At 37.6% G+C, this 24,358-nt stretch overlaps 1 protein-coding gene and 1 long non-coding RNA gene across 26 annotated transcripts in view; both read left to right on the top strand.

Moving 5' to 3' along the window:
* Positions 1–24,358, top strand: part of Plcb4 (phospholipase C beta 4) — a 384,134-nt gene that overhangs the window by 20,582 nt on the left and 339,194 nt on the right. For 3 of the 25 annotated variants that reach the window (XM_087188665.1, XM_087188659.1, XM_087188655.1), the window contains exon 2: positions 6,384–6,438. The exons of the other annotated variants lie outside the window; for them this stretch is intronic. The gene's annotated coding sequence lies outside the window, so the exon portion shown is untranslated. The remainder of the gene's footprint in view (positions 1–6,383; positions 6,439–24,358) is intronic. 25 annotated transcript variants of the gene reach the window in all.
* LOC147824653 (uncharacterized) overlaps positions 1–24,358 on the top strand; it is an 85,178-nt gene that overhangs the window by 20,080 nt on the left and 40,740 nt on the right. The window contains exon 1 of the long non-coding RNA XR_015441967.1: positions 1–24,358. This exon is cut by the window's left edge and continues 20,080 nt beyond it. This is a non-coding gene — a long non-coding RNA (uncharacterized LOC147824653).

Here is a 24,358-nt window from a genome sequence, read left to right as displayed (position 1 = left end):
TGCTGTATAGGTTAGACTGAAGTGGCAGAGCAATCATGTATAGGCTAACACACTACAGTTAATTTTTCCATCTATACACATACGTCATAAACTGTGCACATATTGTGTAAAAATAATTACCAAATGTTTCGGGGGTGGTGAGTCTATTTTTTCTCCATGAGAATTGATGAAGTTGTTAAATTATGTTTCTTTGGAGCCATAACAGTTTATTTCATTAAGTTATTTACTGGATAAATATTTTCACTAAGATTTTCATCAACTTGAAAGAGGTATTATTTATTCAATGAAAAGTGTTAGGAGTCTATTGCAGTCCGTGTCCAATTTTTTTTCTTTCTGCGTTAGATTTTCCCTCTTTTGGTTAACATGAGTAATCATTTGGGTAAAATGAGTACATATTTTAAGCTGCTTCAATTGATTTGATATCTAACATGTAAATAGAAGCAGGAAGTTATATTTTTAAGCCCACCCAGGGACCAACTATCTCTAAGCATGACAGGAGAGTTGTGATGTTGTATCATACATGGAGAAGGGACTGTGTTAGTCAGCTTTCCATCCCTCTGACAAAATAATTGAGATAATCAACTGACAAAGAGGAAAGGTTTATTTTGGTTGATGGCTTCAGTTCATGGTGGGAAGTGGCACATCATGATGGAAGTGAGTAACATAATGGAAGAAATTTATTCTTCTCATGATCAGGGGACAGAGACAAAAGAGAAAGAGGAGAGAGGGAGAGGGAGGAAGGGAGAGAGAGAGAAAGAGAGAGAGAGGGGGGAATGGATGGGTTCTCACTACCCTCTTTAAGGGTGTGCTTCCAGTGACCTAACTTTCTCCCACTGGGTTCTACCTCTTAAAGGTTTGACCACCTCCCAGTAGTGCTATTGTCTGGAGACCAAGCCTTCATTCAAAACATGAGCCTTTGGGGGACATTTAAGATCCAAACTATAGCATAGGTTGATTTCTGATAGTCTGAAACCAGATTCAGGTTTATTTTCATCATTTCTAGGTCATGGAAGCACATGGTAGCTTTTTCAAAAACATGCATAAATATGTAGAACCTTTGCAATTCCTTACAGCTGTAAGATAAGCTAGAGCAAATCCATGTCCATGTTATGTGGAACAATGTCTGGTTTATGATATGGGCAAGAGAGCAAGTGGGGAAGAGATTAAATGGGAAACTCTTCCTGCTCTGCTTTTGAAGCCATACATTGTGAATGTTCCCTGAGCTAATATCTGTGTGTAGTTTGTAAATAATATTTTAATAAAAACTAAAGTGAGGGGGCAACGTGATGAAATAGAAGAACAAAGGCTGACCTGCCTAGATTTGAATATCCAGTCTGCCTTGCCCCAAATGTGTGACCTTAGGTGACCTCTGTGTCTCCCTCTGAACTTGTCGTCACAGGAAGGGGACACATTAGTGATTAACTAGAGAGTTGTAAAGACTAAATGAAACATGAGGTGTAAAGTGCCTCACACATCAATTTACTTACAATAGCTACTCTTCTTTTCATTCTATAGGCATTTGACAATTAATATGCCATCATGGTTCACTTCAACTATTCATGCAACTCATTTTATATTTTTAGAAATGAAGACTATACTTTTCGTGAAGTCTCTTGGAAGAGTGATCTATAGGTTGTTTTGTTCATTCAGTCAGTGCTTGTCAATACTTACATGCCAGCTTCCGGAGCTTTAGAAGTTTGAGCTGTATCAGAGAGATGAGGAGATAAGAACAAAATTGCTGTAGAATTTTACATTTTGCACAAGGTACATTCCTGAGGACTTGAAGAAGTATAGTAGTAGCTTTTTAAATCAGGTCAATCTTAATTCCCTCCAAAGGGGTATCTTTGCGTTCTTGCTTTTGTTTTTCAGTGATGTTTCACTTCTTGTGTTCAATCTAGCCATACTTCCAGATAATAACTTTTCTTTGTGGAGACATACAGGTTTTGAAGACCATCTTAAATCAGAAGTTTCTCCATTTCTTTGTCCATTGGACTAGCTTTGCTCTTTTACTTTCCATCCTTGATAGGAGGGGACAGTGTAGCTAGGTAGAATGGCCTGGCCTTTTGTTTCTGAGGATTTTCCAACAATTCTTCACCCTGTTGGCTTTTAGTGTAAGACATGCTCTTCTGATGAATGGAAACTGTTGATGAGGTCAGTGATGTTGATGTAACTGTTATTACACAGGTGCATGGGAGCAAATTCTGAGCACACAGCAGGGGAGAAGATAAACTATTCCTGACATGTTCTGGAATAATTTTTGCTATGAATTATTGAAAACAGCAGCTTAAACTCACAGAAATTTGTCACTCCTAACATGAAATGCAGGCTCAAGAAAGCTAAGGATTTGGGGCCGATGTAGCATTTCCAAAATGCCATCAGAGTATCAGATTCTTTCTTTATACTCTTTGTGTTTTGACTTTTGTCTTCATGGATGTGAGGCAGCTCTGAACCTCCCAGAGATGAGAGAAGGGAATATTATGAGAAGAAGAAACTTTCTCAGAGCCCTCTCTCCAGCATCTTTTTGGTAAAAACTGTGTCACATGGATGCCCTTAGCTGCAAGAAGAGTCTGGGAAACAAGTCATGTTAGCTTGGTGTATTGCTTCTTAGAAGAAAACCAAGGTGGTGAATGCTGGATAGACAAATAATCATAATGTCATAAGTTGTGTATTTTATTTTTGTCACTTCTGATGGCTTTAGTCTTGGATTTCATAATTTGGTGAATAGTAGTTGCTACTTCATTCTCTTGTTTATGCGACAAATATTTACTAAATATATAAGACCCTGTGATATATCATTCTCAGTGTAATAAAATGAGACTTAAGTTATGGATAAATGAATGAAAAACATCTAAGTACGTATTTAAACTAATAGAAGTTTGTCTTAGCTCATGTTGTAAATTGGTGGAACTGTGATTTTTCAAATTGAAAACAACTGAATTTTGTTTAGCTGACCTCTGCCATGTAACTCGTTCATAATTATTACCCACACACTCCCTTCTCTGACCCTCGATCGTTTCACCAATAAATTTGGAAGTCTGCCTCAGAAGGCTGAGCTACTCTGGTTTTCCCATAATACTTCCCTTCCATCTAGCTTTTATATGCTTACCCATTAAGTCAGACAAATTTCCTTTTCAGAGTTTGGAATTTTTTTTTTTTTTTTTGGAAAGAAAACAGATTGTTTAGGTTAGGAAAACTTGGAAAAGAAAATAGAAAACCATGAACTTTTTTCTTTCTTTTTAAAATATCATATCTCATATTAGGATTCCTTGTTGGGTCTTAGGCATATTCTGATCAAAGGGAACCTGAGTTTGTTCTCATAATGGTATAGGAGTAGGCTATACACACGGTCTTTCCCCAAACCGCACCATAAGTCGTGATTGTTGTATATCCATGGTCAGTTTCCAGGAGTGGTGTCTGCCAGGGTCAGTAAGTCAAATTCTGAGCCTGGGAGGATGATTTTACGTGGAGCATGACTTTCCTTGCTTGTTGTGAAAGCTGAGCTCTAGCCTTGTATGACCTCTTCTTGTCTCTTGCAAATTTTAGCCAAAATTAGTGGTACAATCCATGTTGTACCCATCTTTTGGCTGTTTTCCAGGTACAGATTACTTAGCTAGTGCAAGCAGGGTGCAAATCTTACATTTCATAACTGTGGTTCAAAAGCTTGTGCCAATAAAGGATTTTTTAAATTTTTAAAATGGTTTCCTTTGTTATTTACAAAGATTTTGTTCATAAAATAGTTCACACTGACAGTAATTATGTCATCCATTTCCCCATCTATATTAATCAAAGGCATATTTAACTACCAGCAATTTCTCATAAACCTGAGATCACCAGTGCTTCTGTGTTGATATCACTATTAAAAGCAGATACTTGAAATAGTAAGAGAAGCTTTATTATAAGTAACCATATACTTGTTATTTTGCTTTTGGAATACTGAAATGAAGCTTTAAAGCCATTGTTATGATGTTTGTGAAACCATGACTGCAAGCTGTTCAATTTTCCCAGTGTGATACTTGATTTTTAAATTTTTTGCTTAGAGTATTTCCTTATTTTTTTCCTTTTTGGCTAGGGGTGTTTGAAAAATAGAAAAGTTGTGATATTTATGATCTGCGGATTTCTTTTCCTGTGTTTTCTTTGGAGGACTCTTTTAAAATTTCTTATTATGGAAAAATTTAAGTATACATAAAAGTAGTATAAATATTACAATGAATTTTCATGTATCTATCATTAAACTATAATAAACACATGGCCACTTTTATTTCATCTTTTACTGTCCTCACCAGCGACTCTAGGTGAATTGTTTTGAAGCAAATCCTAGATATCACACTATTTCTTGTTGAGTAGTTTTGAACTGAAGATCTGCAAGTGGCCTCCTTACATTTATAACCATACCATAGATTATAGTTAGGCTAATAGTACGCACAATGACCTTGTGTCCCTGTTCATCATCAATTTGTCTTATCTTTCTTTTGTTATCAGAGGTTGCCTGCAGCTATGATTTCAGGAAGTAGAATCAGCAGCTCATTATATTATACCCTCACCATATTATATACATTATGATTGAAAAATACGGTAAATGTTTAACTTTTAAAAATTCATTATAGTAGAAGACCATATTGCCATTAATCCCTCTCAAGATACTCCCCCTTTCTTCAAACGCTTATCCCATTGTTCCTGACACCTTCTGAAGCGGTTCTAGATGTTTAGTCTCTTGAGTATCTTTGGCTGAGTATCTTTGGCTGCCTCAATGGCCTTTATGGATTCAAAATGTTTAAGTTTCATGATGATTTTTGACTTTGGGAAAGAGCCAGAAGTTGCGAGGTACCAAATTGGGGAAATAAGGTGATGAGGACACACTGCAATGTTTTTACCAACCTGCTTTATGTTGGATGGCACTTGGAAGCAGCAGTCACTCTATTCTTGATCTATTCCTCTCAAGATACTCAGGAAAGAGGATAAATGGGTTCAAAGTTATGGGGAGTATTTTGAAGGGGATTATTGGCAACTTGCTTTTTCTATAATAAATTTTTAAAAATTTGTTCATTCAGTGTATATTTTGATCACCCCTTGTATTGGCAATGAGGAGGCCCAAGGAATGCTGGCTGACATCTTAAGTGATAAAAAGAAGAGAGGAAAGGCCTCAGATGCCCACTTTCTCTGAGGAGTCCATGTGCAGCACTATGTTGCTTGGAAATAAAGAGATTCTGGAGTTAAGTGTGAACAAGTTGGGTGGAAATCAAACTTGGTTATTTGCAGATGTGGAAGTGGTTTCATGTTCAGTAAGATGTTGTCCGAATTTCTTGTTTAAAGTTATCTTTGTCATCCAAAACTAAGGTGGTAGCAGAAAGAACCAAGAACAAGTTCAGATAGGAGTCACCATTTGATGTGTGTGTGTGTTGGGAGTGTGATTCTTCTGGAGTGTGGTCCCCTGAAATTGATGACTTGGAAGTCAGTTTAGATCCTGGGAGCTCATTGGGTCAGAATTCCAGACTTGTTTCAGAATCTGTACAGAATTATTTTCATCAAATGTTAAATGGCTTTCTTATGGATTGTAAGTGTCAGGTTCGGGCAGAGTCAGAATTACATGCTTATGGCATTATTCCATTGGCCAGTTTAATTAGACTTGAAACAGCGTACAGATGTGGATGGTGAACTTATGTTAAACTAAGGTAGTTATTTCCTTGTTTGGGTTTGAGTATTTAGATTTAAAATATTAAAAATTAACCTACATCCACAAGTAATTTTTAATAGAAAAGTCATTTACTCATATTTATTAGTATCTAGAGATTTCTCTATCATTTGTTTATTATAAGTAAAATTGGAGTAAAATTGGAGGTATCCTATAATAGTTTAATTTCCTTTACATAATTTTCTTGATTCAGAAGTATTAGCTAAGAAAAATAGACTCATGGAGTTCATTGGCTTGGACAGTTAAAAAAAATTCAACACAAGAAGCTAGCAGCTTATAGTTCTGCTCCTTTCTGTACCTACACCACCCATTCCAGCCTCTTCATCTCATCTTTGACTGGAAAAGTAGAAATAGGAGTGGAATTTCAAACATTTACTTCTTCATTTAAATTGAACAAGACCTTTGAAAACATGTTGTTGGGATAGATGTAAAGAAAATGCTTTAATACTGATTTTGGGGGGATTTCTACTTATTTTTACCCATTTCTCTTTGATTTTATCCTTTGCTTCTTAGAAATCAAACCACTGGAATTGAAAACTTTAAAATATTTCATTTATATAGAAATGAAGAAATACTTTAAAGTCTAATTTAAAGAATTCCATTTGCTTAATATTGTACGTGAAGCCACTAAAAATTAATCTTTGCTGCTTTCTGCTACTAGTGGATAGTCTTTCTTTTATTTTTTTCCTCACAGGAAGAGATGGTTTCTTTATGATCTGGAATCCTGAAATGTGATCTTTTTTGAAAAGGTAGGTGCATGTGCTTTTAAAATTTAATTTGTGACTTAAACATTTTTTGTTATTTAAAAATTATGTTATCTTGAATAAATTCTATCCCAGATTGTTTGAGAAGCAATTTTTATGACCCTAACACTATATGCCATTGTGAATTGAATTAAAACCTCGTATTTCTCAATTCAATATTTGAATTTTCCAGGCTTCTTAAGGAATAACTGTTTTGCCAGAATAGTTGATATTCACAGCTGTCAGCGCATGTAATGTGTAATAAGTGAATGCCTCTCTGTAGTAGATTTTTTCTTGGAATAGATTCATTTTGGCCTCTGTTGATGAAATGTGTTCCTCTTTTTAGTGGGTAACATCTTTCTAGGAAGCCCAGAGTATGGATGTATAAAATGACCTGTGTCCAGTACAAGTTGTTATAGCTTTCTTTTTTTCCTATGGGATTTCTTTTTCAGAGTGTGGATTGTGATTTGCTTCATACTTCATCAGCTGTAACAAGATTGTGAATAATTCTTGGGCATATTGTATTTTTCTGAGCTCCTGTTCGTTAGGCCAGCAGTTGCTTTTGTTTTCATATGATATATTTTACTCTCTAGTATCTGCTGGCTGCCCTGTCTGGAAAGGTGTATTTGGGGACTTTGATTCTGATAAGAGTGTGTATTTAAGGAAGTACCTATGGAGACTGGGAAAGCCATAGGCATGGATCTCATTGTATATCTGATGAAACTGATACTCCAAGCCACAGGATCCCCTCATATTTGGGGGCTGTTCCAAAATCATAGTGGTCGGAGGTAACCTGGTGCCATTATTCCTTAGTGTTACCCTCTAATTTGCTTTTAGATGGTAAGATTTTGAGCTCTTCAATCATTTTGAGGCAGAGAAGTTATGATGTGGAAACATTTTTTCCCCATTTTATTTATAATCACATATTTGTGATGCTGATGGGGGTCTTTTCTTATTCTTCTCTCATCTTCACAAAATTGACTTTCTGCTTATGCAGCTTCCAGACATCCTCATTCTGGGAATGGCTTCATTTTCCTTTTGGACAACTCTGAAAGTAGGTGCTCTCATATTATTTATTTATAAATCACCTGTCCACCTCTAGGTAGGAAAAAGAAAAGTTATGCACTAGATCTTTGGAAATATAGTGTGGAGCCGCATATGCATTCTAATTTCTGAATTGAAAATAGAGGAGTTAAAGCTGAGATGAAGTAAGGTAAATTGAATCATCAGTTTAACTCACCTTTGGATAGAAACACTGCCAGAGTGTGCTACAAAAGTGTACTTATTGAGACACCAGACGGGAGAGATTGTCACTTATTTGCTTCAAAATTGGACCTCAAAAATTTGCTACATGTAGATTACTCACAGTGAAATGACTATAAAATTATTAAGTGAATGTTTGCTTTTTTCCCCCCACAAATTATTTCTTTAGACTTTGGCTTCACAGATTACATGCAGAAAGGTGAATTATTCACAGGCAGAGAGTAAGGATAATTTTTGGCAAAATAATGATCAGAATAAAGCTGATAAGTATGATACAAACATCGAGTTACAAAAATGATATAAACACTGAGTTAAAAAATACACTTTTAAGAAATCCAAATTTTTAGACCTTTATCTTTGTTGAATCTAGAATGATAATTAGGCTTAACTGCAAAATAAATAATTCATGTTATGTATTAGCTACCAGATATACATTGAAAAAATATGATTATCAGGCACTAGCTTCGATCACTATGGTTCTTTTGCATTTCTCTATCTCCAGTCCAAACCTCCTCTTGGGAACAAAGAGTTACATATTTACAAGAGAGCTGAATATTTAGAGGCATGGCCTTCAGAAGAAGGCTCACCGTGAGTCATCATAACAAAATAGCTCAGAAAATAAGCTTTAGAAGAGAAAAGGTTTATTTTGGCTCATAGTTTTGGAAGTTTCAGTCCATGGTCAGTTGGCCTCCTTGGCTTTGGGCCTGTGACAAGGCAGTAATTAGATCATGGCAAGAGCCTATGCTGGTGGAAGCTGCTTACCTGCTTGCAGTGTCTCCATAAATGGTATATACCCCAGTGGCTGGAAAAAAGTCCCACTGGGCTCCACCTCTTTTGTCACCTCCCAAGAACACCATGAGTTGGAAAGCATACCTTTAACACATGGGCCTTTGAGAGACACTATCCAAACTAAAGGGGCCCCTGTGTAGGTCACAGAGCCCATGAGGCCATGGAATACTGGAGTCCATGGCAATACCAAGGATTCTCAGATATTAAATAAATAAAATCTCCTACACTTGTGTATTTGACACTTTAAAATTTTAAATAGCTGCTTGTATGAGGAAGCATATGTAAATGTAAAGGGTTACTGAATTAAGAGGCATTTTCTATTACAGTGTATTTTATTAATCAACAGGAATGAAAGCACCATTGTTGTAAGTGGTTAATAGTTCTTATTGACATTAAATAGGTTCTCGTAATTGAACAAATGGAGAATGATTGCTCTAGTTTAGAACATAGAAAAGGTGTCTAAATCAGGTTAGAATTGAATCAAGTCAGAGCTAGAGTTTTTAAACAGTTGAACAACCACATTTTTTTTTTTTTTTTTTTACATATTTGTGACTCTAGGGAAAACAAAATGCAATTGTTTTACTCTGTAGTCTCACACCACAGTTAACACAGACTTCTGGCATCACACATGTGGGGATTTCTCCCCACCATCTTGTAAGAAGTAAGTTCTGCAGAGGACTCTGGCCTAGGTGTCCTTTAACCCAGCTCAGTTCTGTTGCTATCTGCTGTACCTCTCAGCTTGAGCTCAGTCCTCAAGGTGCCCCTCACCATTTTGAATGCCAGTTGTGAGCCCCAAGTTGTTTTATTTGTGCTTCTGACCCACTCGCTAGAAGTTTCTCCTGAGTTTGATTAATCTGGTGGATCTCAGGGAATTTATTAAAGTGTACTTTTTATTACAAAGAATATTACCAAGGATACAGACAAAGCTGTGCCTAGGGCAAGACATGAGGAAAGGTCTGGGGCTTCCATGCTCTCTCTAGGTGTGCTATGCACCAGGTGGTCCATGCTGTGTGGAGGGTCTCTGAGCCCTGAAGGCTTGGGTTTTTATGGATAATTCATTGCATAGTCATGACTTCTGGGGAGTTCAGCAAGTCCTGTGTATTCAGACTCTTCTTGACCTCTCTATGCAGCTTTCCTTTCTCCATGGTATGGGACAGGACCCTTCTGGAATAAGAAGGAATGTATGACCTACTATTGGACAAGAGTACGTCAGAAAATTTCTTTAAGGACAGCTCCAAGACAGAAGGACAGTGGCAGATTACAGTTTCTATGACTTGCCTTGGGGAAGAGAAATTATAGTTTCTATGGCTGGCCTTGGGGAGGACATTTTGAGCAAGGAAGTGTGGCTGGAAACCAAACTATGTATGTCATGATATCACAGACCACACCCTGCTTTTAGAACAAGGGTCTCTTTGCAGCAAGCAGATATACAACTCAAGAGATGCTTCCACGTCACTAGAATTCCATTTAGTCATTAATAATTAGTCCAGTCTGTTATTGTACTGAATGAATATGTCTCTCAGGGAGAGGCCAGTCAGGTTTACAGACTTTCACTCAATCTCAGGTTCCAGAAAGCAAGAGATGTCTTGGTAAACATATGGCTTCTCTATCTCAGGCATCTACTATAATTGAGCTAAGAGACAATGTCATCTCTTGCTCTGAGCCTCTTTCCAGGTGTTAATGTAATATTGAATTTTCCTTCATTCATAACCCATTTATTCCTTCCTTTACCCAAATCACCTATTGTTCTTCTGTCACTTTATCAGTGCCGAAATCTTTCCACCTTTGGAATGGACATCAGGGTGGGCCACTTGGCTAGAAGGAACTGCAGGCAATGATACGAGTCTAACAGATGTCTCCCCTCAATCCATTCCCATTCAAATGGGGTGAGATTACACAGGGGCAGAACTAGTGGACCGTTGTTACCATGAGGCAGTAGAGCTTCATTCACTCTCAGCCCCATTTTTGCCAGATGGTGTGAAGGTTCCTCATCCCCCATCATCTTGTCCTTTCTCTTCCCAACCTGCGTATTCCTTGAACCAGAGCCACTCTAGCAAATCCCACCTTGCTGATTGTCAGGAAAACCAAAGTATTTTAGATTGAGTTTTTGGGGCACCGGGGAGGAGGAATGCTTTTCTGAATAACTTTGGACAGTCCATCTCTTATATGCTACAAGGGTTAGATGTAGTCATCAGGACAAAAGCCAGTAGCAATGTGTGGTTGTTTAAATTTACATTAAGAATTTTGTCAGTTGGCTGTGTCTAAGTGGCAGAATACTTACCTAGCAAGGGTTAGAGTCCAGCCCTGGAGAAAAACAGCAACAACAGCGACAGCAGCAGCAGTAGCAGCAGCAGCAGCAACAACAACAACAACAACAACAACAACAATGGAGTTCCTGCACACAGGAAATCCATCCTTGTATGCAGCTGGGTGGAGAGAATGCCTTATTCCTCTTCACTTCCTAAATGGAAGTGCTCACTTTTGTGTTTTTCCTGACCTCTGCCAGCTGGCGGGAACACTAACAGGACCTCAGGTTTGCCAGCCTGGTATTGTGGAATGATGACTTAGAGAGACAGATGGTGGCTTACAATTCTGTTCCTTGCTGGTGCAGGCAGCACCATGGTGGTCTTGTCCAGAACCAGCTGCGCTGACCAGTGCCAATGGCAATAGTAAACTGTTGAGAACAAAGCAGAAACACTAAGAAAAACAGCTTTTCTGTGTATGTAAGGAGGCCAGCCTAGCTTTCCTTATCCAACACACATCTCCTTCTATGTGGAATATGAACAGGATAATTTTATAAGCATTAAGAGAATCCACCTATCAGTGGTTCCTTAAATCAGTTATAGCATAAATAAGGTATCCTGACCTTCTGTAATGGAAAGGAATATCCATAATGAAAAAATATGTACATTAGAAATTCAGTCAACCCACATTGGTTTGGTAATGGAACAACTCTTGTGGCACGGAGTCATGTTTATAATTTTGTTTTTTATACTTAGAACCTAGTAAAAACTGTTGCCTGTGAATAATCACTCTGTTTCTGATTCCCACCAGCGAGGTTGATCTGCCTGTTAGATTTGTTTTCCAGAACAAATAAACTCACATATTGTTTTACGGTATGTTTTGAGTCCTCGAGCATATTGTCTGTTCTTCCCACTTGCTGAATCCCCACTGTGGCACACACAGCAGCTGTGTGACCGTCTGTGTTGTCTATAGTGCTGCAGTTTCCTCTGTGGAGTGCCGCATGTGTGGCCATTGGGGATTCCTCATCCCAAGTGCGATTTTGACATGGTGAGGCTGGCCACCTGTGAGGTGAAATCTCTTGTGGCTTATCTCTTCACATTCTGTGAGAAGTGTCAAAGACCTGCGTGGCAGTAGGACCATCACCCCAGGAACTGATTGCCAGCTGTCCATCATGGCTTATGCTCAGTCTCTTACAGAAAAGAGTTACTAGTGTGCATAGCTGCGCAACTGGGGGGCTGGTGAGCAGCCTCCGTTTAAATCTAGTGAGCCATGTGTGTTCTTTTACCAACAGAATATGAACAGAGTAGTATGTATCAACTCTGGGACAAGGATTCTAACCTCCATTCTCTCTTCTTTTTCCTTTTTTAGTTGGATATAGCTCACTATGAGGCCTTAGAGGATGATGGGAAACAGGATTGAGGGGATGTGGGTCTAAATCCTTGTATGACAGAGGGCCCTTCAATAAATATGAATACTCTATGTTTTTGTAGTGCTGGGGATCCAACCCAGGGCCCTGTGCATGCTAGGTAAGTCCTCTACTTTTTAGCTGTACCACTGACCCCTGAATAAAAAATATTTGATGGTTATATTTATAGTCTTTTCCACTAACAACTCTATACAGTGGGAGAGAGAGTATAAATTATGTGAGCAAGACAGAAACAAGTGAACTGTTATGTTGACTATATATTTTCAGATCTGTATATTACAGAAGCTGACATTATGCTTATATATACAATTTAGCATTTGGAGTGAATTTCTAGTTATCTGGGATCACCATGAAGATTGTGCCACCTGATCATCCAGGTTCGGTGACTAATTTTACTTCATAAGGTATAGAAAATGTTTGATAGTCTTACTATAAAACATTCCATGTGGTTAAGGGGTTTATCTATAAAATAGAGGCAGCCAGTGAAGATGGAAAAAGGAAATGATTACTTCATTTGAAGCCATTTTGTATTAAAACATGGAGAAAGTATTTGACATTCATCCCACAGTGTCAAATGTGGTGGTTCAAGATATTATCTGTTTTGCTTTTGGTATAATGTGTAAATGATTGTTTGGCAGAGGTGAGGAATTAGGAGTTTAAGGTTTTGCCTTCTCGTTTCCTGTGTATTAACATTTTCCTCTCGTAAAATGTGGAAATGACAACTATGTAGCTGTGAGATTAGTAATGGAGGTTTTACGTATGCTGATGTATTTGAAATGTTTTGGGTCCTTTGAGGGAAAATGTTCATAATAAACACAAATAACTGCTTATGGTAACAGTTTATTTCTGTTGTTGTACTTAGTAGACCTCCTTTTTTTTGGTTAATTACATAAAGGGTATGTAGCAATTTGAACACAAATAAAACATTTTAGTGTCATCATTATATACTTTGAGCTAGAAGATTTAATCTTCCCTCACATATTCTCTACCAATTGAAGGAGTTATTCAGCAAGACTATGATGAACAGAGTAAAAAGTTTGCACAAAAGACCTGGATGGCTCTGACATCCCCCTAGATTATGAAGGTGATGATGTTTAAGTATAAGACTTGCTCTCATAGGAACCTGCCAGTTATTCCTCCAAGTGTTTTAACCTCTACTCTTCCATTGTACTTTTTAACACACTGGCGTACTCTGTGCCACATTGTAAAATGTACCTCAAACCTTGTGGTCTCAGACCCTTCTATAGTCTTTTAAAAAGTTCAGGGTCCTAAACATAAATCTTTGCCACACTAGAAAGTAAAAGGAGGACATTAAAATATTAATTAATTATTTTTGTGGTTCTGAGTGTTGAACACATGGCCTTTGGACTGAGCTATACCCTCAATCCCTTTAAAGAATTTTTATTTTGAGATAGGGTCTTCCAAGCATGCAAAGTTGCCTAGGATGGGCTCAGACTTGCAATCCTGCTGCATTTCCTAGTGTGCTGGAATTATAGGAGTGCAACATTGTATCCAACTTAATTAATTCATTTAAAATGGCAGTAATATACCCATACATGTTAACACAGTTTTTTTACTGAGCAATCACAACATTTTTTCAGAGAGGTACCATTTTATGTTGTGCAAATCTCTTTAATGTCAACTCTATACCTTTTAAAGACCTTATAATTTCTGTTGTATACAATAATTTATATATGTATATGTTTTATATATGCTACTAGATTATGGGTGGGGATCCATATTTTAAATATAACTTAATTTTTACTTGTATGATATCTTGAGATACATGTGACAAGTGATTTCTTTTCAAATTAATGAATGGCGTTATGAATGGAGTTAATGGAGTATGTTTACACTCACCTGAGAGGTTATTAGGAATATTATGATTGTTGAGTAAGGCTGTGGTTGTTTATTAACTAAATAAGTAAAAATTAATTGATTATTTAACCACCAACATATTGTTAGAAAATATTAAAAAGATAATATACAATAACAATACATTGCAATGGTATAAAAATTGGAAGTAATTTACCTAGAAATATATAGGAATCAAGTGAAGGTAGCTATAAACTTAATTGCAGGATATACAATAAACTTCAAGTCAGTAGAGAGCCAGGGATTTAGCTCAGTGGTTCCACCATCTGCCTTGCAAGCCCAAGGTCCCGAGTTCGATCCCCAGTACAAAACAAACAAACAAAAAATCAGTAGAGAGACATAATTTGTTCTTAGAAAGACAGATGCAGTCGAGTAATGAAAAGATACCAATGTGTTCAAATGAATAGTATTCTCAATTCAACTCCTATCAAAACTGGAGAATTTGACAAAGTGATTCTGAATTTTATCTCCAAGAATGAGCCTATGAGGTCTCAGATTTATAAGAAATATTTATCTGGGACAGTTAGCATCTCAAGTATTAAAGAAGTCAATAATGACTGAACAGTGGTATTGATACAAGGTCACAATAATGAATAAAATATGGAGAATCTATTTTTGCACTCATATGTATGCTGATTTCTTAAGTGTTAAGGTTGGTATTTCAGATTGGTAGGAAAAAAGATGAATTATTCAATAAAAGGTGTTGGGACACCTGTCTAGTCATCTGGAAAAATAAAGCAGAATACCTACCAAAGCACTCATGGAAAAATAATTCTAGGGAATCAAAGTTGAAAATATTACTATGTAAATTATCAATATGAATAAATTATATAAATAGATATTTTGGTGGTGTTAGAGGGAAAGCATTTCTAAATAGAAACCATAAAGAAAAAAAATGTTTAAAAATGTGACTACAGACAACGTTTAAAAAATTTAAATTTTTAAACATTTTGGTATAGTGGAAAGCCATCACAAACTTGTCTGAGAGATATACACTATACCAGGAAGTATTTACAAACTGTATAATCAATAAAGGGCTGATTTCTATAAGATTCCAAGAGCTTTTAAAATAAGCTCTTATGTTCTTATCCATAAGATGAATCTCTTAATAGAGCCATGCAGAAAATATAAACAGGTAATTCAGAAAATAATGAATATGGGGTCAGCAACATATGAGAAGATGGGTAAACCTACTAGCAATTCAAAGTGCAAATTCACTGGGCATGATGGCACATGGCTTTAATCCTAGGAGCAAGACTGTGACAGGAGGATTACAAGTTCCAGTCTCTCCTGGGAGGCATAGAAAGACCTTGTCTCAAAATAAAAAATACAAAGGGTTAGGGATGTAGCTCAGAGCAAAGGCCCTTCAACAGTGTTATCTTTTTGCCCAGTAACTGAAATGATTGATAAAACAAAAAACAAAAATATTTTGCGGTTGGTAATGGGATAGGTAAACAAATAATGTATTTTTTTTCCCTCAAAGTATGGTGAAGGGTCACTTTTCCTAGTTTCTGACTGGTATGCTTGTAAAAAATACAGTAAAAATAAGGTAGAGAAAGAAAATGAAACATATACAAAATAAAATCTCAATCCATATGCATACAAATGTGTGCACACATATGTCTTCGTCATTTTCCTCATTGCTGAGACATAATACCAACACCTCCCATTTAAAGGAGGAGAGCTTTATTTTGAGACACAGTTTGTTGAGGTTTCAGTCTATAGTCCAGTGGCTCTAAGGCAGGACATCATGGTGGAGGGATGCAGCAGAGGAACAGTGCTCTCAGCATGGCATTCAAGAAGCAAAGGGAGTCAAAGGAAGACCAGGAAGGGAAATATAACTTTCTTGGCCAGTCACATCCGCAGTGACCCACCTCTCCCTTCCCACCAGGCCCTACCTCCACACACTAAGCCAGCTGTAAGTTCCCATAATCCAGTCACCGTTCAGAAGTCCCACTTCTGATCATGAGACTTGTGGGGTCATCTAGATGTAAGCCATAACAACATATAAAATGTCCACTAGTTCAGTAGATATAAAATTACCTTGCCAGATTGCTGTGAATGTTTCTAAATGTTTACTCTCCATTTCTGCGTCCTTCTCACTGTGGCCCCGTAGTGAGTGAATTGCAATTCAGCGCTATTCTCTGAACCACTCCTGGAATATACTGCTTTGATGTGCACATGGGAACATACATTGGTTCAGAATTTCTGAAGAAAAATTGGCAGTATGTGTAAAATTTTCAATGTTCAAACTTCTTTCTCCATATTCAGATAGTTGTATAAGAAGATTTATTTCTAGTACTTTTGATGATAGTGCAAAAGATGGAAGCCAAATATCTTACAGTAAGATAATGATTCCATAGTTATATATAACAGAATCAGAATGTAGATTTTTAATGTTGTCATTACAAATTCTTAAGCCAGTGCATATTCTATTTTTATTATAGAAAATTTTAAACATACACAAAGTAGAAAGATTAATATAATGAAGAATCTCTATATAAACATCATCCAGCTTCAACTGTTATTGTCTTGTTCACTGTTTTATCCTTGTGCTTTTCATTAGATGTCCATCAATTTACATGGGAAGATGACCATGACTATTTATAAATAAAAAAGAACAGAACATAGAGGAGCTGTCATTCAACAGTTAAGGTCTGTACTCCTGCCTCACTCTTCTAGGAGCTGGGGCTTCAGAATCGAATAAGTGTATTAAAAATCAGCTTGACATGACATTCTAGTGGGGAAGTCAGCCCACTAAAAATATCATAATTGTAGTAGATAATCACTGATAATTATTGCACAGGAAAACAGGACTAGAGAGCCTAGGGCATATTACAGTTTTACAAAAGATGGACAGGGAAGCCTCCCTGAAATGAAGGTCTTTGAGTCTAGGCCAAGTTGCTAAGCTAGAAGCCTGTGTCACACGGGAGAGGCCTCCCCAGGTTGCTGGGTGTGAGGGATGCCAGATGCAAACTCCCCAAGGTGAAGTGAGCCTGATGAGTATGAAGAGCAAGGAGGCCAGAGTGACTGGAGTAATCAGGCAGAGAAATTGGGGCAAACATGGGGGGTCTTAGAGACTTTGATTCCTACTCTAAGTGAAATGGGGAGCCACTGGGGATTAGAGCTTGAGAATAATATGATGTTGTTAGTTTTGAGAAGATTCATCTTGGCTGCTTTCCTCATCATAGACTGTGTGGCAAATTCAGATGAAGGAAAATCAGATAGGGTATTGCAACAGCAAAGAAGACCTAAGTGATAACAAGGGCCGGGAGGTGGTTTGAAAGGCTTGTAGACTCAGTCTGTTTTGAAGGTTGACCCCACTGGATTTTCTCATGAATTCTATGTAGGGTATGAGAAAGGGAGAGGTGCTGAGGTGGATTACAAGGTGTATGGCCTAAGCAACCAAAAAGATGGAGCTGTACTGATATTTACCACGATGGGGGAAGACTGCGTGACAAGAGGTTTGGATGGGAAAGCCCAGGAGTTGGCCTTTGGTCTGTAAGATTGGTGATTTTCCTTAGATGTCCAAAGGAAGAAAAAGAAAACTGATAGGTAGTTGGATATCAGAGTCTGGAATTCAGAGAGAGGTCAGGGCTAATGATGTGTAAATGTGGGAGTTTATCATCTGGGTGAGATCTCCAAACAAGTGAATGCAGGAGCCAGATGTGGTGGCACAGTCCTGTAATTCCAATGCTCTCGGAGGGTGAGGCAGGAGGATTATTAAGTTCTTTGTGGCCAGCCTGGCCAATATAGTGAGACTCTGTCCAAAACAAAACAAAACAAAACAAAACAAAAAAACCCCAAACCAAACCAAAACAAAACAAGATGCAAAGGCCCTGGGTTTAATTTCAAGTCAGTTTCTCTGTCTCTCTGTCTCTGTCCCCTGGCTCTCTCACACATGCCCTTTTTCTCTCTCTCCCTCAGCACAAAATGAATGCAGACCGAAAGCTAAGAAGTCTGAGGACAGACTCTAAGGGGACTTACTGTTGGAGGGCAGGGAGATTAGGTAGAATCAATATTAAAGATGAGAGATAAAAGAAAAATAATGAAGTAGGAAGAAAACCAAGGGCACAGTGTGTCTTGGAAACTTGACAAGTGCTTTAAGGAGACAGGAGAAATAAGAGGGCTGTCAAAGGTGCAGACTGAGACTTGACCAATTAAGATGGTGGTACAGAAATTGCCTTAACACAGCACATAAGCATGAGTTTTTTTGTTGGTATGTGAGTTTTGAAGCATGGAGATGATGGTGATGATGATGATGGGATTAATTACTATTATTTTAAGAATTCAAAAGAAACACTGTCTTCTTATCTTGTTATCAGGAGTGACAAAGGCACACCCTACCATTAAAATTGAATGTATCAGCCAAAAAAAGAAAGAAAGTAAAAGATAAAATTACTGAAAGGCAATTTTGGTGTATTCTGTGACATAGTTTAATTTAATTATAAACTTGGTTGATGCACCTGCCTAAGCTTGGTACCATGAGAAAGTAGTCAATTGAAGGAGGGGGTGGGGAGAGGAGAAAGGGAGGAAAAAAGTGAGACAGAGAGAGGAGAGGGGAATGGAAATAACAGAAGGAGGAGGGGAGAGGAGAAGAAAAGGCTACTGGGAATAGTTGTATAGGAAAAACTGGGTAAATGGCAAACTTTATTGAATCCCAGAAATGTAAGATGTCCCCCACCCGATTAGCTACATTCAACAATAGCCTTCTGCCACACAGGCTTGAAAATGTTTGCATTCTTTGTATGCATTTGTATCTCTAGGTTTGAAGGCATAAATGGTGATACTGTAGGAGTGCAGTTATGCCAGAATTTCTTCTCTGGACAGTTGATTTGATAAAAAAAAAAAAAAGAACTATTAAAAGCCAAGGGTAGCACATGCCTATAATTCTAGCACTGTGCAAGGCTGAGGTAGGAGGATAGAAGTTTTGAGGTCACCCTGGGCAATTTAGTGACTTAGTGATACTCTGTCTCAAAATAAAAAATAAAAGTGAGTGGGGGATGTAGCTCAGTGTGAAGGACCTGTATTCAATCCCCAGTGCTGCAGAAACCCAAAATATAAAAAGCTAACCCTCCCCTACCAAATATTTTCTCTAGGAAATATTAATAAATACATTAAAATAAAATTTTAGAATATACTTTCAACAGTTCTCCAGTTTGGAAGGAAAGAGCTTGCCATCTTTGCTGGTAGAGAATTCATGTGGAGTCTTAATGCACAATTTTGGGAAATAAAATAATTGTTTTTCTTTGGCAATGGGGAAAAATGATTGCTTCTTGATTTAATAAACCTTGCCCTTTCCCCATACATACACACAATACACATATTATAGTTCTTATCAAATTAAGAAAGCTGGGCTCAGATAGAATAACAAGAGGCTTCTTTTTCTGGCATCAGCCAAGGGTTGTTTGGAAAACAGGGGGAACAAGTTGAAGTGCATGCCTAATACAGTGCAGGGGAAGATTCGTGTGCTAGGCACAGATGGAGTAAGTTCCTTCCCACATAAATATTATCTCTTTGTTCTTGCCAGGGCTGAAACACACTCTTTGTCTTAATTAACTCAGGGAGTTTTCAGTTATGGCTCCAAAATCTTAGTCTTCTGGAAATTGTCAGCTGGCTTTATGTTGTCCCTAAGTAACACTGTGACCTTGAGTCGGCCACTTAACCAATTTAGGCCTGAGCATTGGTAGTGATGGGTGTAGAGGGCAAGTTCAGCTTATTCTTAGAACACTAACGTTCTGTGACTCCAGTATTCCAGTTTATGTATAAGTTTTAATGGAGAAGGTTACCAGCTTTTCTATGATTAATAAAGGGGCATTTCACTGAACAGTATTCAACTACTTTTTGTAGTGTGAGAATTTGTAGAACACTTTAACACTCAACATAGAAAGTAAATGCAGTGTTCAAGGTTGACATATAGCCTGACAATATTGTGTGTTAGTGTAGTGTTCAAAAAATATATATGTATAACTAAAATTATAGCTGAAGGATGTATGCAAATATATTTTTGTTTGGAAGAACATTTAAATTGATCAGTATTTATTTAAGTGAAACTCAGAAATCATTTAAAATATGATTTAGACATCTTTCAGATATATACATTATTGTCTCAGATACATAGAAATCCATTATTAGCCTTGTTGTATTCTTCGTTTACACCATCTCTTGTGGGGGGAAAACAAAGAGACTAAACAGTGTTTAGAGTATCTGTACACATTTAAAAGCTCTCCCAAAAGCTGCTGTGTAAGGGCTGGACTCAGAAAATAAACAGGAAATTAGCGAGGCTGAGTTTCCCTTCATCTTTTGCCAGGGCTGATCTCCTTACTTCATTTGTTTTCAAAGGACAATAGAAATCTGAGAATGGTATTTAAGCTGCCTACATGTCTTTGATAGAAGGTCTACATGTGGCAGACAGTAGGTTGGCAGATCTTTCTACTTTTCTGTAACCTACCATCTTGGCATTTCAACTCCTGAATGAACTTTTCATCAATGAATGGTTTAAAGTAAAGAAAGTCAAGTAGTGTGTCACTTTCATCGTCCTGAAACACTACTACTCCCCTTTTCCCTCAAATGATGAAAGTAATATGTTTTTTGTAGAAAATTTGGAAAAAAGTAATGTAATCTGCAATCTTACAACCAACAGATCACTCCTTTTGATATTTTATGGGCATTTTCTGTTTTTTTTTTAATCAATCTTTGGATCTATCTGTATCCATTAGGCAATTATGAAGATTGTTCTTAGGTAGTTTTGGAGGAAAAATCCCATCAAAACTTTCCATGTTTGGAAAATGACAGATTGAACAGTGTGGCCTTGGTTTTGTCATGGACACATCTTCAGCATCTTCAGGGCTAAACCTCTTCAGAGTGCTTTTCCTCTAGTCGAGGTATTTAGGGCACAGGCCCGTAAGTACTGGACACAGCGATAACTAATATTGTTTTGCTCAGGCCAATGTTTCATTCATATTTGTTTGTTTTATAAAATTGAGAGCTTTTGCTTTCTCTGCTTAATATACGGTGGATGTTTTCCACTGTAAAACCTATTTTGCAAAAAAAAAATTGCTTTCTCTCATTGTTATTTTTGGAAATATTCCATTTATAAAAATTCCATGTATAAAGCTGGGGCCCAACCTAGGTGATAGATCATTTCAGTCCTCAAGGACCATCTTGAAAGGTCTCCAAAGTATAAAATGTTTACACTTAGTTGGTTTCCAACTTGCACCCACCCATTCTGAAAAATCTTTAATTTTGGACAACTGTGGTCTGGATGTGGATTCACACTTTCCAAAACCATTGCTAACTTGTTTGCTTTGGAAAGATATTACAAAAATAGAACTCTTTTAATGTAAATAGATAATTTTCTCCTATTGGAGGGCAGTTTATTTAAGAATACTGTATTTATTTTAAGAGTAGCCTGTTTGGGAAAAATGATCTGCTACCGATAACTTTAATTGAACTTAGAGATTTCATTCTGTATAGAAATAATTGATTTAGAATGCTATATTGTCTTTTCAAAGCAGTTTTCCATTATGAAATAGACAAAAATGTTTATGTAATGTTTCTTAAAGTACATTAATGGAGAGAATTGTTATCACCTTTCCTTCAACGTTTATTGTCTAAAATATTTTTTCTATAATTAAAAGCAAACACTTACTTGTTTCACATTTAGATCAAATTAAAAGTTACCCTTATTTTGAATTCCCTTTTACATATTCTTTATTTCTGGTATCACGAGAATATTCTTGAATCTTAACATTTCACCATGAATTGTGGCCAATTTTCATTATCTAGTTGGAAATGTTAAGAAAGGCTTTTAAAAATGTATTTATAAACAAGGGTTTACATATATTTTGGAGACCCATTGAAACAAATGCTTAGCTCTTTCTCTGTTGTTTCAACCTGACTGGTAACTATCAGCTCCTCTGAGAAAGGCGATGCACTTTTTAAATATTATGAAATATTTCATAGAGCTCTTTATTTTATAAGTAGCATATCTGGGTCAGGCCTGTTGCTTGTTCATAGACTGTTCCTTGTATAATTCCTGAGCAAGTGCATTTCTTTAAAGATGAGCCGAAAAGCATAATTTGTACTTTTGGTCTGCCTGGGGATTCCTTATAGAGAATATGCAGATTTCCCCAAGGAAAACTGAATTTGCATGCAAAAGCTTTCACTATAATTATAACAATCCCCCCCCCCCTTTAAAAAAATTCAGCTACTCAGTGTGTTAAGTATAAGGTTTTTCCCTTTCCACAAAGGCAGGGCTTGCTGAAGGAATTGACTGCTGAACAACCTCATACCAGCTCCATGAACCAGCAACAATGAGATATTATAAGACCTGAATTGCACCGTGAGTGTGTGTGTGTGTGTGTGGTGGGGAGAGGACACTGGTCTGGTATGCCTTGATACAAATTCATGTAACATGCACATCAGCATGTGACAGCTTATACTTAGAAGAAAAATTAATGGACTCATTAAAGAAAATGTAGAGCTTAGTAAGGAAGTTTTCTTTTTTTCTAACGGCTGTGGTCCCACGGTTTAAATTGTAATAAAAATTGAAGTGCCTGAAATGTTTCTGAGTTGGAATTCTCTGCTGTTTTAGCTCCTGGGCCCCTCCCAGAATGCTTCCCCAGATACCAGCACAAAGCACTGGCAGCCCCCCAAAGGACATTCTTTCAGAACCTCACTGGCAGCAGGGAGAGGAAACTTCACATTCCTGTTGGGCAAAGTGCAGACAGGATGCATAGTCTATGTTTTAAGGTCTCTTCTTGTCCTCCATCGCTAGTGTTAGCATTTTATTTTTTATTTTGAGGTATGTTATAGATGGGACTATCCAAATAAACAGCTTTTTATCTTGATCAGGGAAAACGTCGGGGAAATCGCATATAACTGAGACACTTTAATTACTTTTGTGGATTATAGATTCTCTAGTAATCATAATTTTCAAAATGATTTATTTTATTTGTTTTTTAATAATCCAAATTGCTAAGTATTCTAATATACTTGATTGCTAAAATAATATCAAACATAGTTAAACTTCCATCTGATTCTGAACAGCTTTCAGTGTCCCCGGGTCATTCTCACTATTGCTGTAACATGAAATTCTAGTACTTTGGTGTCCCTGTTAATAGAATGCCAAGCACTCTGAGCTGGCACATCTACTTTGCATTGTGTTGTCTGCAGCAGAGTGGAAACAGAAGTCCCTGTGTCAAGGTCCCAGTGTGATTGCCTGAGTTGCTCCTGTTGAGGAGGATTTCTAATGAGGTAATTTGGGATTGGCAGAAGAAAATGTAATAAGGCATCTGGATGGGTGATACAGATTGGAAGATCAGAGAAGAGAGAGGAAGACAATGAAGATGTTTTGAGTTGGGCAGTGGCCTCATTACTGTGACCTTTGGAAGAGAAGTTAGAAGTGGAAAGAAACAGCATGGGTAGTGGCTTAGTGGTGTGTGTGAATGTTGAGTTTGTCAGGGAGGGTAATTACAGTCTGAGCTCACTGTATTGAGAGGAAGTGTTAAAAACTATTGTTGACTTCTATATATTCAAGATCACACTCCTTCCTTCTTCTCTTGAGTGATCCTCTAATGTAGGATTAACCAAAGAAGGAAGACTATCAAGTTTTTTTTGTGCATCCAGGGGAGAAGCCTCACAGAGCAGTGGACAGTTGTTGTCACTCCTCCAATCCCCCTTCAAGGCAGCTTTCTGGAAACATCTTGCAGCAGACGTGGAGTTTAACATAGATTCCTAAGATTCCTGTGCAAAGACATATCTTCCTGTCCAAGCATGCTGGACAGAGATGATGCTTCTTGCTGGCCTTGGTTGACCTTGTGTTTCCTGGCCTATGCATTCTCCTGTTGCCAGAAGGTGTGCTGTGACCTTTGGTAGCTAATGTTTGGCTACGAATCCACCCTGATGACTGTGAATGTCACAGGGCAACTGGTTACCACTTCCCCTCCCTGATTGTCATACCTGCTGAGGCATTAGTTGTGTACATAGTATCCTTTGTGGATCTTAGTTTGCTTGAACAAAGGTGGAGGACTTTGTGACAGTGAAGCTTGACTGTGTCAATCAGATTGGCTTGGGCCACCCATTGGATTGGTGGAGCTCACTTCTGGGTATTTCTGGGTGGATTATGGAGGTGTGACATTGGGAGTCTATATCTGGTCCCCGGCCCTTTCCTCTTTGGCACTGTTCCCTGGCTGTGTTTTTCAGACATCATGGACTGAGCAGCTCCTCCCAACCCTTCTGCCATGATGTTTTTGCCTTGGAGCCAGCATATCATGGACTAAATCCCTTGAAACTATAACGTAAATTAAACTTCTCCTCCTTTAAATA

This window comes from Heterocephalus glaber, unplaced genomic scaffold (genome assembly GCF_053883595.1).
Source record: "Heterocephalus glaber isolate CG9 unplaced genomic scaffold, H.glaber_assembly_v1.0 deba00001532, whole genome shotgun sequence".
NCBI classification, from domain to species: domain Eukaryota; kingdom Metazoa; phylum Chordata; class Mammalia; order Rodentia; family Bathyergidae; genus Heterocephalus; species Heterocephalus glaber.
The sequence above is the reverse complement of the archived record's forward strand: the minus strand, read 5'-3'. Positions and strand labels throughout refer to the sequence as shown.